Raw genomic sequence first — 12327 nt, forward strand, 5'->3', positions numbered from 1 at the left:
TTTCTTGAGCTAGGACACACCTGGCTGTGCTTTTACATGGGCTGTTCTGGATACCCAAGCATCCTTCACACCCTCCCCCAGAGATCTCTGGGGCTCACTGTCTCCCCCTCTTTGTTGAAGGTCACCTTCTCAGTGAGGCCAGCTCTGAGCACTGTTTATAATGATGGCCTCCCCTGACCCTGATCCACTTCTACTCTCTCTTCCCCATCGTATTCACCAACTTCATTATATATAATCTACTTTTAAAAATCACATTTATTTATTCATTAAAGAATAGTTAACATACAATATTATATTAGTGTCAGGTGTACAACATAGCGATTTGGATTTATATACCTCATGATGTGATCACCATGATAAGTCGTTACCATCTGTCACTGTACAAAGATACTGTGATATTATTGACTGTTCCCTGTGCTGTACATTGCATCCCTGAGGCTTTATTTTATAACTGGAAGTCTGTGTCTCATTCCCCTTCACCATTTTCACCCATCCCCCATTCTCCTTTCCTCTGTATCTATGAGTCTGTTTCTGTTTTGTTTATTTTGTTCTTTTAGATTCCACATTTAAGTGAAATCATATGCTATTTGTCTCTCTCTGTCTGACCAATTTCAATTAGCATAGTGTCCTCTAGATCCATCCATGTTGTTGCAAATGGCAAACTTTCATTCTTTTTTATGGTTGAGTCATATTCCATTGTATATATATACACCACATCTTTTTTAAAAAAAAAAAAAGTTTTTATTGATTTTTTTTTTTTAGAGAGAGAAAGGGAGAGAGAGAATAGAAACATCGACGAGAGAGAGACATTGATCGGCTGCCTCCTGCACGCCCTTTACTGGGGATGGAGCCTGCAACCCGGGCATGTGCCCTGACCAGGAATCGAACTGGTGAACTCTTGGCTTATGGGTCGATGCTCAACCACTGAGCCACACTAGCCGGGCACCACATCTTCATCATTCACCTATCGATGGACACCTAAGCTGCTTCCAGATCTTGGCTACTGTAAACAGTGGTGCAGTGACACAGGGGAGCATATCTCCTTTTGAATTAGTGTTTTTGCTTTCTTGGAATACATGCCCAGAAGTGGGCTTGCTGGGTCGTATTGTAGTTCTAGTTTGAACCTTTCGAGGATCGTCCCCATTGGCCCCCCAGGGTCTGCGCCGGTCTCCATCCCCACCCCCAGCGCACGAGGGCTCCCTTTGTCCACATCGTCGCCAACACTTGTTGTTTGATGTATTTTTTTGTCCTGTTTCCCCTCGCATAAGGTAAGTTCCACAAAAGTAGGGATCTCGGTTCCTTTCTGTACTGTCCCCTACTGTGCTCTCATTTTCTAGGACAGGGTCTGCTTATACATAGAGTGGTTGAGCCATAAAAATGTTGAATAAATAAGCATCCAGACTCTTTAGCCTGCTATCCAAGGCCCTGACCTCCCATACCAGCCTTTATTCCGCTCTTTCAAGATCCAGTCTGCTCTGGCTCCCTATTGGGTCATAGTCACTTGACCTTCATGTTATATTTCTCACTTCTCCTTCCTGAATTGCCCGCTGCCTTACTCTTCTCTTTCCCACCCAGCGAATACACCCACCCTGCGGCCCTCCTGAGGCTCCTTACGCCACTGCGCCAGCCTCTCGTTAGCACTTGTTGGCTCTGCTCACCTTCTGACATTCACCCCTTTAATTTATGCCCATTCTCAGATGTTGAGTCCTTGAATGCTTCGTGCTTATGGTTGGCATCGCACAAGGAGAGTGCACTTGGGCGTCAGATCAACCCAGATTCTCTTTCCACTACTGATTAGAGTAGATCAAGTCAAAAAATTTCTCTAAGTCTATTTATCTAAAAATAGGAATAATAATACCTACCTGAGGAGTTATTGTGAGAACTAAATAAGATAACATGCATGAAAGCACATAGTAGGTGCCCAAGAAAACTTGTTGAGTGACTTTTGAGTGATTGCGGAGTCTTGGGATGGGGGCGAGGAGCTGCCTGTTAACTGAATATATTTGATTCCAGGTGCTGATTGTGGAAGGGAGATTGTTTTGGCTCCGCATTAGAATAATGAGGAAGCTCTTATCTTTATTGGAATCCTTCCACAGAGAGAGGCAAGCTGTATTTGTGTCAGAGATAATGTGGTTCTTTTTACAGGCTTCTGTGTGACAGACAATAGTAGGGGCCTTTAACTGGTGTGCTCAGGGCTCTTTCTGTCTCTCTTTACCTGGTCTGTCAATGCCAGTCTTTACTTGGCTTCTGGGTGACTTTTGTGGCGCTTGAGCAGTCACTTCTTTGTGAATCAAGGAGAGATTATGTGTGCATGTGCACCGGCATACATACACATACATGGGACCTGTGTGCTTGTGCACGTGTAGATAAATGCATGTCTGCTAACACAGATGCATGTGCTGTGGGTGAGTACAGCATGTGTGTGATTGTGAGTGAACTTGGTGATTTCCTGTGGACACAGCAAGATGAGTGTGGCAGACCTGCCCAGATGGAGCCGGGCTTGGGGGCTGAGATCAAAGTAGAGCTGTCTGAGTAGGGGACCGGGGGCATGGCATTGGAGAGGAGCAGAGGGCATAGCTTGGAGATGTCTCTCTTGGCGGCCTGGGGAGCTTCACCTGGGTGGGTGCCTGGACTCCCACTGTGGCTCTGCCCTTGGTAGCTCTGTGAACTTGGGAGTTGCTCCACCTCCTGCGGCTGATCAAGGGATTAAACAACACCATGATATAAATAGAGTGCTTAGGACAGAGAAGAATTACTCGAGCAGCACCAGCTTCCTTCTCAATTCACCTTTTTAAATTTTTTATTAAATTTATTGGGGTGACAATGGTTAGTATGAACATGTAGGTTTCAAATGTGGGTTTCTGTGTTACAAGATCTGTATATTGCTCTGTGTCCCCACCACCCAAAGTCATATTTTCCCCCATCACCATATATTAAGACCTTCAGAAAAGATGTTCAACCTCACTGGCAGTTAGGGAAATGCAAATCAAAACTGCAATGAGATACCACCTCAATTCACCTTTATTGTTATTTTCAACTCTGAGATTCCAGGGCTTTTGGTAGCCAGCATGGCTCTGACAGGCTGTTACAAAGCGATCTGAATTTTTTTTTTTTTTAAATCCTCACCCGAGGATATTTTTTCCATTGGTTTTTAGAGAGAGAGAGAGAGAGAGAGAGGGAGAAACATCAATGCAAGAGAGACACATCAATTGGTTGCCTCCAGTACAAGCCCCTACCAGGGCTGAGGGTCGAGCCTGCAACCGAGGTACATGCCCTTGGCTGGAATCAAACCCAGAACCCTTCAGTTTTCAGGCTGACCCTCTAACCACTGAGCCAGACCGGCTAGGGCCAGAGTGGCATGAATTTAACCTAATGAAACATAAAGCCTCCTTTTAGGCTCCATGAAATGACCAACACGGCATGCAAAGGACTGGAGAGCTTGAAATAAGCAAGAAGAGACAAAGCCCCCAGGGCTGTGTCACCTCACCACGAAGGACCATCAGAGACACCTAGGACCTGAGCCTGTGGAAACAGGTGAGGCTCAGATCCTAGCACTGGCAGATACCTGCCAACCCTGGCTGGTTGTGTGACCTTGGGCAAGCCACCTAACACCGCTGGGGTATGTGAGGGTAGGGTTTGTATCTTCCACGTGGGTTATGAGAAGTTAGAAAGGAACAGTATCTAGCATGGAGGAAAGAGCACCTCTAGTCATCAGATCTCTTGACCTTGGACCTCCACAACTCAGAGCAATGACGACAACCTGGAGCGTGTCCTCAGGAGGGTGGGTGTGAAAGAGGTTGGAAGGGATGGAGGTTGTTCAAGCTGGAGATACTGGTCCTACTCACTTCTGTAGCTCCCATCACCCTTATAACCTTGCTCATCAGGCTCCATCTTCACTGGCTGCCTCTGAGTTCTGGAAGGCTCTTGCTGCCTCAGGGCCTTTGCACAGTTCTCTTTGCCTGAAACTTTTTTCTTTTAAGTTTTGTGAACGACTAACTTTTTCCACACCCTTTGATCACATTTCAAATCCTACCTCCTCAGAAAGGCCTTTCCTGAACATCCTGGCCAAGTGAGGTCTCATGGTCCCTGGTGGGTGCTAATTGTCCAATGGTAGCTTTCTGGGGCCTTCTAAGGAAAGTATTTCAGTTCTAGAAGGTGCCTGAGCCCAAAGCAGGACACCCACATACTGCTGGACTAGATAAGGTTGTTAGGAAAGCCACATTTTCCTGCAGAAAAGATTAGGGCCTTATCTGCCTGCCAGAGTTTTAGTCTGTGAGTTTAATTCTGGCCTCCAGAGCTGGAGGAAGTGGTAAGGTCACTGACTTCAGATAGCGCTGCCCTGTCTGACTGGGTTGGTGACTTTTTTTTTTTTGCTAGTGCTCAATTCTACTAACCACCATTAAAGTCATCCATAAAAAAAGGGGAAACGAAGCAAATGAGTACAAATTTAGTGCCTGATAGTATCAGTTAGTTTTATTTAGTGCCTGATAGTATGTTAGTTTTTGCTGTGTAACAAATGACCCTGTAACTTAGCAGCTTAAAAACAAGAGCTGTGTTACTTAGCTTATGATTCTGTGGGCCAGGTAGGCAGTGGTTGTGTCTGGCCAGCTTGTCTGGTGTCTGCTGAGCTCTCTCATGTGTCTGAAATGGCCCACTCACATCTCCGTTGATTGAGAGGCTGTATGTGGTGTGTGTAGTTTTTCCTTCTCTGGCAGGATAGCTCTGGTTCATTCTTATGATGCTCTCAGGGTTCCAGGTGCAATAAGAGAGCAAGCCCCCATGCACAGGTATTTTTAAAAGCCTCTGTTTGCAGCATGTTTGCTCACATCTTACTGGCCAAAGCCATTCACATGGCCACACCCACAGTCATGAGGGTAGGAGTGACCCAAGGGTGTGGTTATGTTATCGGTGGAAGTGGAGTTCTTGGGGTGCTGCGGGGAAAAGAATTTCCTGAGATCCCCACGGGAGGGTGGGATTTTGTGGACAACTTTATTTGATGATGTAAAATTAATGGGTTTCCCCTCCAAGGTCCCTTGTCCATCTGCCCCACCATGAAAGAAGTTCTATCTTGTCTTCAGCAGGACCAGAATTAAGGCCACTGCCCAGAGTTTCTGTACCATGTTAAAGTCCGGTCCCATCCAGCATCTGGCCATCTTAGCTTGTGTTCCCAGCTGCAGTCCATTGAGCGTGGAGTCTGCGTGGTGAGTGCGGGTCACAGAGCAAGAGAGAAGAGGGAACGAGCACAAGGGAGAGGGAACTCTTTCCCTTGGGATTTGAACCTTCTAAGATTTTGTGCACTTGGAGTGGTTTTACTCTTCTAGCCAAGGATCTTTTTCCCAGGAAATAATTCAAGATTATTGAAGGAAGCACCTTCACTGGCATGTGCTCATCTCCCCCTTTGTTCGACCCCTTCCCCAGTGATCTGCAGGGAATGGACCGGCGGTTCCCTGGGGAGGGTATAGCTGTAGTTTCCTGGTGAAGCTGCCCAGATGGCCATGCTAACAACGTCTGGCCTCTCCTTTGCTCTCTTTCTTTCATTAGTATTAACTAGCTAATTATGATGTTAACAGTTACAGGGAGGTAGATTTTGCAAACAGTTTACCACTCTGCTTTATGGCAGGCGATCCCATGCACGATTGGATTCATTCCTTGAATGATCTCACTCACTCTTTAAAATAAGGATTTTTATTGTTGTCTTTCAGGGATCGGGACCCCAAGGTCCAGGGCAGTAGAAGGACATGCATTCACACAGTTGGAACTAAGTAGAAATTGCACTGGACAAAGTTAAGCAGGAAGGGAAAGATTATTCAAGATTATTGTAACAGGGGAAAGAGGCTGAACTCAACTCTCCTGAAACAAAGGGCTGGAGAAGTTTTAGGAGCTAGCCTGGGGGAGTTCTTAGGCCATCTGTGTCTGCTAATTGGTCTTACCAAAGAAAAAGTCGACTTTCTCTTGTCTTCATGATTTGAGGGAGTTTTGTAGTTGGAGCAAGGTGTTCACTGAAGTTAGGCTCCTGCCCTCCCACAGAGACTGGGAGACAAGGGTACTGTTTTCTCCCAAGCTTATGTTTCAAGATGGTTCCTAGGTCCATGAGAAAGACACTGGGTTTCTTGGGTTGCAAAACTGGTAAGAGGCTGGGAGAAGGTTTATGTACATTTCAAAGAGGTGGAGAAAGAATTTGGAATTGTACATTTTCTAAATAAATGCTCCAAGAAAGGGGAGGTGAGGGCTCTATAGTCAGAAAGAAACCTGCGTATAGTTTAGTCAAATCCAGGGTAATGGTCAGAACCAAGGTTTGAACCCTGGACTGTCTCATTCCCACAGATGCTCTCCTTCCCCCACAACTCATAGTGACCACACACAATGCAGGCTGCAGCTGAGGAGGTAAATCTGTCATTTAGAGGCAGCTTGGGCAGCTGCTGAAGAATTTGTCTTCTTATTTGAATAAGAGAATGCATTTAACACGTTGATGTTTCCTACAAATTGCAGATGCAACATACAGAAAAACTCTGTCTTAAAATAAGCTGTAGAATTAGACTCACAATCTCAGAGCCCAAAGGACTCATGAATACACGGTAATTTATTCCCCTGCGTATACAGGTGGGAGACCAGGTCTTGCCCAAGGTCACCGAGTGAACCCCAGGGTCAGTCCTGAGACTGTGGCTAGGGCTCCAGACTCCCGTTTCTCAGCACTGAGTTCTTTTGGCCCCATCCTCCAAGACTTTGCGCCAGCAGCTTCTGTTTTTTTTTTTTTGTTTTTTTTATTCCCCCTTTCTCTTCTTTTTAAAGGCTCACTGGCAGCTACTGCTCCAAGGCAGCAAATGTATTCATTTAAATGACTTCGTTTGGAAATAGAAGCTTGAATAATGATGTTACCATTTATAATTGCTCTGATTAACCACACCACGTTTTGCAGTTTAGAATAAAAAAAGCCTCATTCCTTTTGTGATGTGAATTTTAATTACTTTTTCTCAGGAAGACCCCCTCCAGGCATACCTGCCTGTTCCCCACCTCCTGGATCCTCAGAAAGACCCCTGTAGGCACACTGTGTGCTCCCTGGGTTCTCTGGCAGAGCTTTGGGCTGGGCACAGGGCAGAGGTTCTGGGAATATGTAGCTGGTTTGAGATTTTGGGGCAGGATCTACCTGCTTCCATATTGGGCCAAAGTTTCATACTTCCCTGGGGAACCCCACAGCATGGGGGGCCCCACAAGGCCCAGACCGAAGACCTGGGATAAGGGAGCTTTTCTAAGGCTGTTTGATGCTCACCGCAGTTGTCATCCCTGAGATTACAAAGGGGCAGAATCATCCATAATTTATCCGCCAGTGAATATGGCTTCTCAGATGGATTTTTTTTTTTAACCTAAGGATATTTTCAGTTATTTTTCTATTCTTGTTTGACATTTTACCCATATGAAACAGGAAACAGCATAGTGCAGTGGAAAAGGCAGAGTTTAAGAAAATATAGGTGAATATTTTTTTGATCTCAAGAGGAACAAGGGCTTTCCAAGAGTAAAAGCCAAGAAATAAACTGTAAGGGGAAAGAGTGATTGATTTTGTTACGTCAAAATCATAGGTATTTGATGTAAACATTTAAGTAAAAATAAAATGATAGATGTTCATGATAAATATTTACCATAATGTTTATCATAAACATTTTTTTTAATCTTCACCCAGGGATATTTTTCCGTTGTTTTTCAGAGAGAGTGGAAGGGAGAGAGTGAGAGAGAGAGAAACATTGATGTGAGAGAGACACATTGATTGATTGCCTCTCACATGTTCCTCAGGGCCAGGGATCGGGCCTGTAACTGTCGTATGTGCCCTTGGCGGGAATTGAACCCCGGGCCCTTCAGTCCACAGGTCAATGCTCCAGCCACTGAGCTAAACAGGCTAGGGCAATCATAAACGTTTTATATAAACATTTAAGTAAAATAAAATGACAAGAAAGTTAAAAGACAAAGAACCTGGGGAAAATATTTACAACACATATCATTTACAATGGTCAACTATGAACATTATAATGAACACCAACAATCAACAAAAACATCAGTGTCTCTGTAGAAAAGAAGAAAGGACGTGAATAGAAATTAAGGGAAATAAAAGCTTTATTTGTAGTTACTGAAATATAAATTAATAAAGAATAAAGGGGCTGTTTTTCTCTATTTACATGGACAACAGTTTAAACGATGATATTGGTGAGAATGAAGTGATGCGGTTGTCCCAGAGTATAACTTTCTGCAGTTATTTCTGTAGGAAGTTTCATGTATGTTTGAGAATCTTAAAATATGCATACATTTGACCTTATAATTCCATTCCCAGGAATTTATTATTATAGAGAGATAATTAGAGATGTACATAAAAGATAACATCAAAGGATTTTTATCAGCACATTATTTGGAATGGAGAAGATGAAGAAAAGCTATCTAAATGCCCAGTAATGGGGAGTACGTGCCTTTCACATAATGGAATTATCTGCATACATAAAAAATAATAGTTTCCAGTAATACTGAATGCCTTGTGGGAAGTCTCACACTACGTCCAGTCTAAAAATCAAGAAACTAACCTTCATATACAATCTATTACAGATTTAATTTAAATTACATATAAACATACATCAATAATGGAATAAAATGACCCAAAATGTTAGCAATTCTTGTCTTGAGTGGTACATTATGGACAGTTCTTAATTTCTTCTGTAAAGAAACTGGCAAACTGTTTTTCATATTTACTATAATAAACAAGTATTTCTTTTAAAAATGCCAAATGAGAAAGAATCAAGAAGTGCGGGGCGGAGGGGCCTGGGTTTAATCTGAGCCTTGCGTTTAGTAGCTGGTTGACCTTGTCGGTGTTTGGGGACCTTTTCTTCCCTGTCTGTAAAATGGGGATGAACGTAGCTCTGCGCAAGGTTTTCTAGGGGCTAACGCGGAATATAAGCAAAGGGCGTGGCGCTGGAGACACTCTTAGCGGATGTTCGCTGGGGTCCCCCCTCGCTCCGTGGGCCTTTCTGGCACCTTGGATTTGGAACTTAGGATCTGGATTGGCCTTTGAACTCTCTCCCACGGTTTGGTGTTTGTTTTGGGTGTTTCCTCGTTATTTAACCATAGCCACTTGTTCCACTTTCTCAAAAGATGACTAAATCACGCTGGTTGTCTGGCCTTGACGCTGCCCTGGTTGGAAATTAGAATGGGCTTGGCCGGACTGTAGCGCACTGGGTGATGGGCTCTTAGATCTCCCTCCCTCCCTCCCTCCCCCCCCCCTCTCTCCCTCTCCCTCTCCCTCTCTCTCGTTGGCTTGACTGTTCTAAAATCGTAACTCCTAGTGGTGGCAAAGGCGTGACGAAGCAGTTATTTGTATACTGTGGTCATGGGCATAGAAACACACATAACTTTGGGAAAATACATCAAAAGTCTTTAAGTGTCTTCAGACCTTTTGAGTCAGTAATTTTATGTTTGGGAAATACTGATTTAAGATAATAAACAGATAAATAACCATAATTTATCTATGATTAATTCCAACCCCGTGTCCTTTGTAGGATCTGAGAGGATAAGGCCCACATCTGGTTGCCTATATTCATGAAACCCATAGAGGTAGGGCTCCTTTGGCTGGAGGCCCCATACAGGTCTCTCTAGGTTATGGTGATGGGCAGGGCTCCAGCCATCAGACACAGTTCTCTCAGACACTGAGGTTTAGATGAAAGAGGCCCTGTGGGGTCGTGCAGAGTCTGATCACTGGCATCAGCAAACACAGATCTCCACCCAGACGATGACAGGTAACTGATTTGTGACTTTGAGCAGAGCCTCCCCTTTCTGTGTGTCCATTTGCTCACCTGTAAAATGGGTGTGATGATGCTAGCCTTCCAGGGGTTTGGCGCATAGGGGAGGAGAGAAAGCATGCAGGGCAGGGTAGGGCAGGGCAGGAAAGACCAAACACTTCATGGTCATATCTAGGTCATTCCCCTTTTGGGTGAATTGGACTGATAATTGTGGGTACTTTAGCCTTCTGTGTTGATTCCCCTGGCTCCTGGGGAACAGCCAGGCTCTCACACTCCCCCCGCACCCGTAGCTCCCAGAAGCAGTGCTGGCTGGATCCTTAGCCAGCTCTCCTAGGAACTGGGGGTGGGTATGGGCATGGGGGCGATTCTGTCTTGTTTTCTCAAGCATCATAATGCCTTGAGGGCACTTTAAGCCAGATGCTTTTGCAGGAAATGTTTTCACAAAATAAAAGGAGCTTACAAATATGACATAAACTTTATTTTAAAATATAAATTTGCTGAATGAAAAGGTTTTGGTAAAAAATAATGTATACCTACTACGAAGTTTGGAAAAGAGAGAAAAGCAGAAAGACTAGGGAGGCAAGGACTCAGAGTGTTCTGCCTGCCCAGAGACAGCCATGGTTAGGGTTGCCCTGAGTTTTCTTTCATGGCTGGCTGCGCCTTTCCTGCTAACTGACATCGTGCTGTATAGATTATAACGCATCTTGTTTTCATTTTTTCACTTGGCTACATAATATACACTTTCCTCATGGTATTAAAAACTTTGTAAAAATAGCTTTGAATAGCTGTATGTTATTATTCCATCCAGTGGCTATTAGATAGACAATTATTCATTTCAATTATTTGCGAATCAATGGAAAGTGATGTTGTTTTCCATGTCTGCTATTTTCTGACTCTTATCCTTTAATCTATATCAGATATTCCTGAAATTATTTCCTTGTTCAGAATGTCTCTCTCAGGCTCAGGGCTGGCGGAATCACACCTCCTCTCGATGTCTGCAATGATTCATGGTTAAATCTTTAATTCAGTTCAGCTATTTTTTAATGTTATGTTGTCTATAATTTCCACTGGAAACTGAGCTGTTGCAGCGGCTCTGATGAGGAATCCTGCTCTGAGAAGCGAAGAGAATGGTGCGGTCCTGATTTGCATGCTGATGACAAATCAGAAATGACCGTGTGGGGTGGTGCTGGGAACAGCTCTTGTTTTAATTTTTTGTTAAGAGTTAAGATTAGTCAAAAAGATGAGGGCCTGTTCCGTATTGTGGGTAATGTGAATACAGTTGAAATTGAACAGATTTTTCTACTCTCTGTCTCTAGCCTTAGTGGGACTTGTACTAATTTTCTGGAGTTGTTCACCCGGCGCTTATGATTGCTTTTAGCAAAAGCGATCTCATTTCAGGAGCCTGTGAAGAGGAAAAGGAAATGTATTCTCGCGACTGCGAGTCAGTGTGGAGTGAGAGAAGCTGCGGAGAGCGCTGCATGTGTCTGTGGGTGTGGAAATGTGTGAGAGAGTGTGTTGGGTGCGGTGCACTTCCAGAGAGAAAGAAGCCTGAGCAGAGAGAAGGTGGTGAGTGCAGGGTGACCTGATGTATGCAGGGCAAGGGAGTGGGGAGTGGAGACCAGAGAGGCTGCTTGACTTTGTCAAGATTGCACAGCTCAGTTCAAATTAATATCAGTGTCATTGCAAAGCTCCTCCTCTTCGTGGCCCACCGCATAGCACCTGTTGAGCCGGGATAAAATCTGCTGCAGGGTGGAGGGAGGGAGGTGGGTGGCGGCGATCTGCAACAACTAATTGATGGCAGATACTACTCAAGGACATTCTGAACTGTAAAAACAGCAGCCCAGGATTTACCTGGTTTTCATTGTACACACCCTCAGCTCTCACCCCAAAACCTCTTGGAGAGAAACGGGACTGCAGAGCTGGGAACTACGTCCTGCTTAGTGTCTCACTTATGCACCTGCCAGGCGAGGTGGATCATTACCTGGAACTTACTCTTGGTTTTCTGTTTAAAAAAATACTGGTAAATAACCCCAAGCAGAATTTACTCATTTATACCTGGGGCAGGTATGTGAGCACACTGTTTTCCACTATTTTATCTTGTACAAATTCAGTCGGGAGACCTACCCTTTGAGGCTTCAGCCCTGTTTTTTGTTTGTTTTGCAAGATAAAGATATGTATCCTTGTTTCTTTAATTACTTCAGCACATAATTTAAGTGCCTGCTATTTGCAGGTACCATTCCAGGAAAGGGTGTGTGGGGGTGAGGGCCTTGTATGAAGAGTGTGCAGTTTGGAGAGGAGGGAGGAGATGCGTCGGCGATCAGATAATGGCAGATAACAGTGCAGAGGAGAATGACATGGGACCTATGAGAGTGATGAAGAGGTGGGGCAGGGATTGTGCCCGGCCTCTGAGGGGGTGACATTTGAGCTGACATTTGAGGCCCAAATGTCAAGAGTAACCTGCCACATAACAAGTTGGGAGGAGCAAGTTTTTTGTTGCTGGGTTTTGTTTCTTCCCCAAAAGTTATCTCTTCCTCAGTCTTCCCCATAGAATGGTGCC

The sequence above is a fragment of the Miniopterus natalensis genome, chromosome 7, assembly GCF_054644295.1.
Source record: "Miniopterus natalensis isolate mMinNat1 chromosome 7, mMinNat1.hap1, whole genome shotgun sequence".
Lineage (NCBI taxonomy): Eukaryota > Metazoa > Chordata > Mammalia > Chiroptera > Miniopteridae > Miniopterus > Miniopterus natalensis.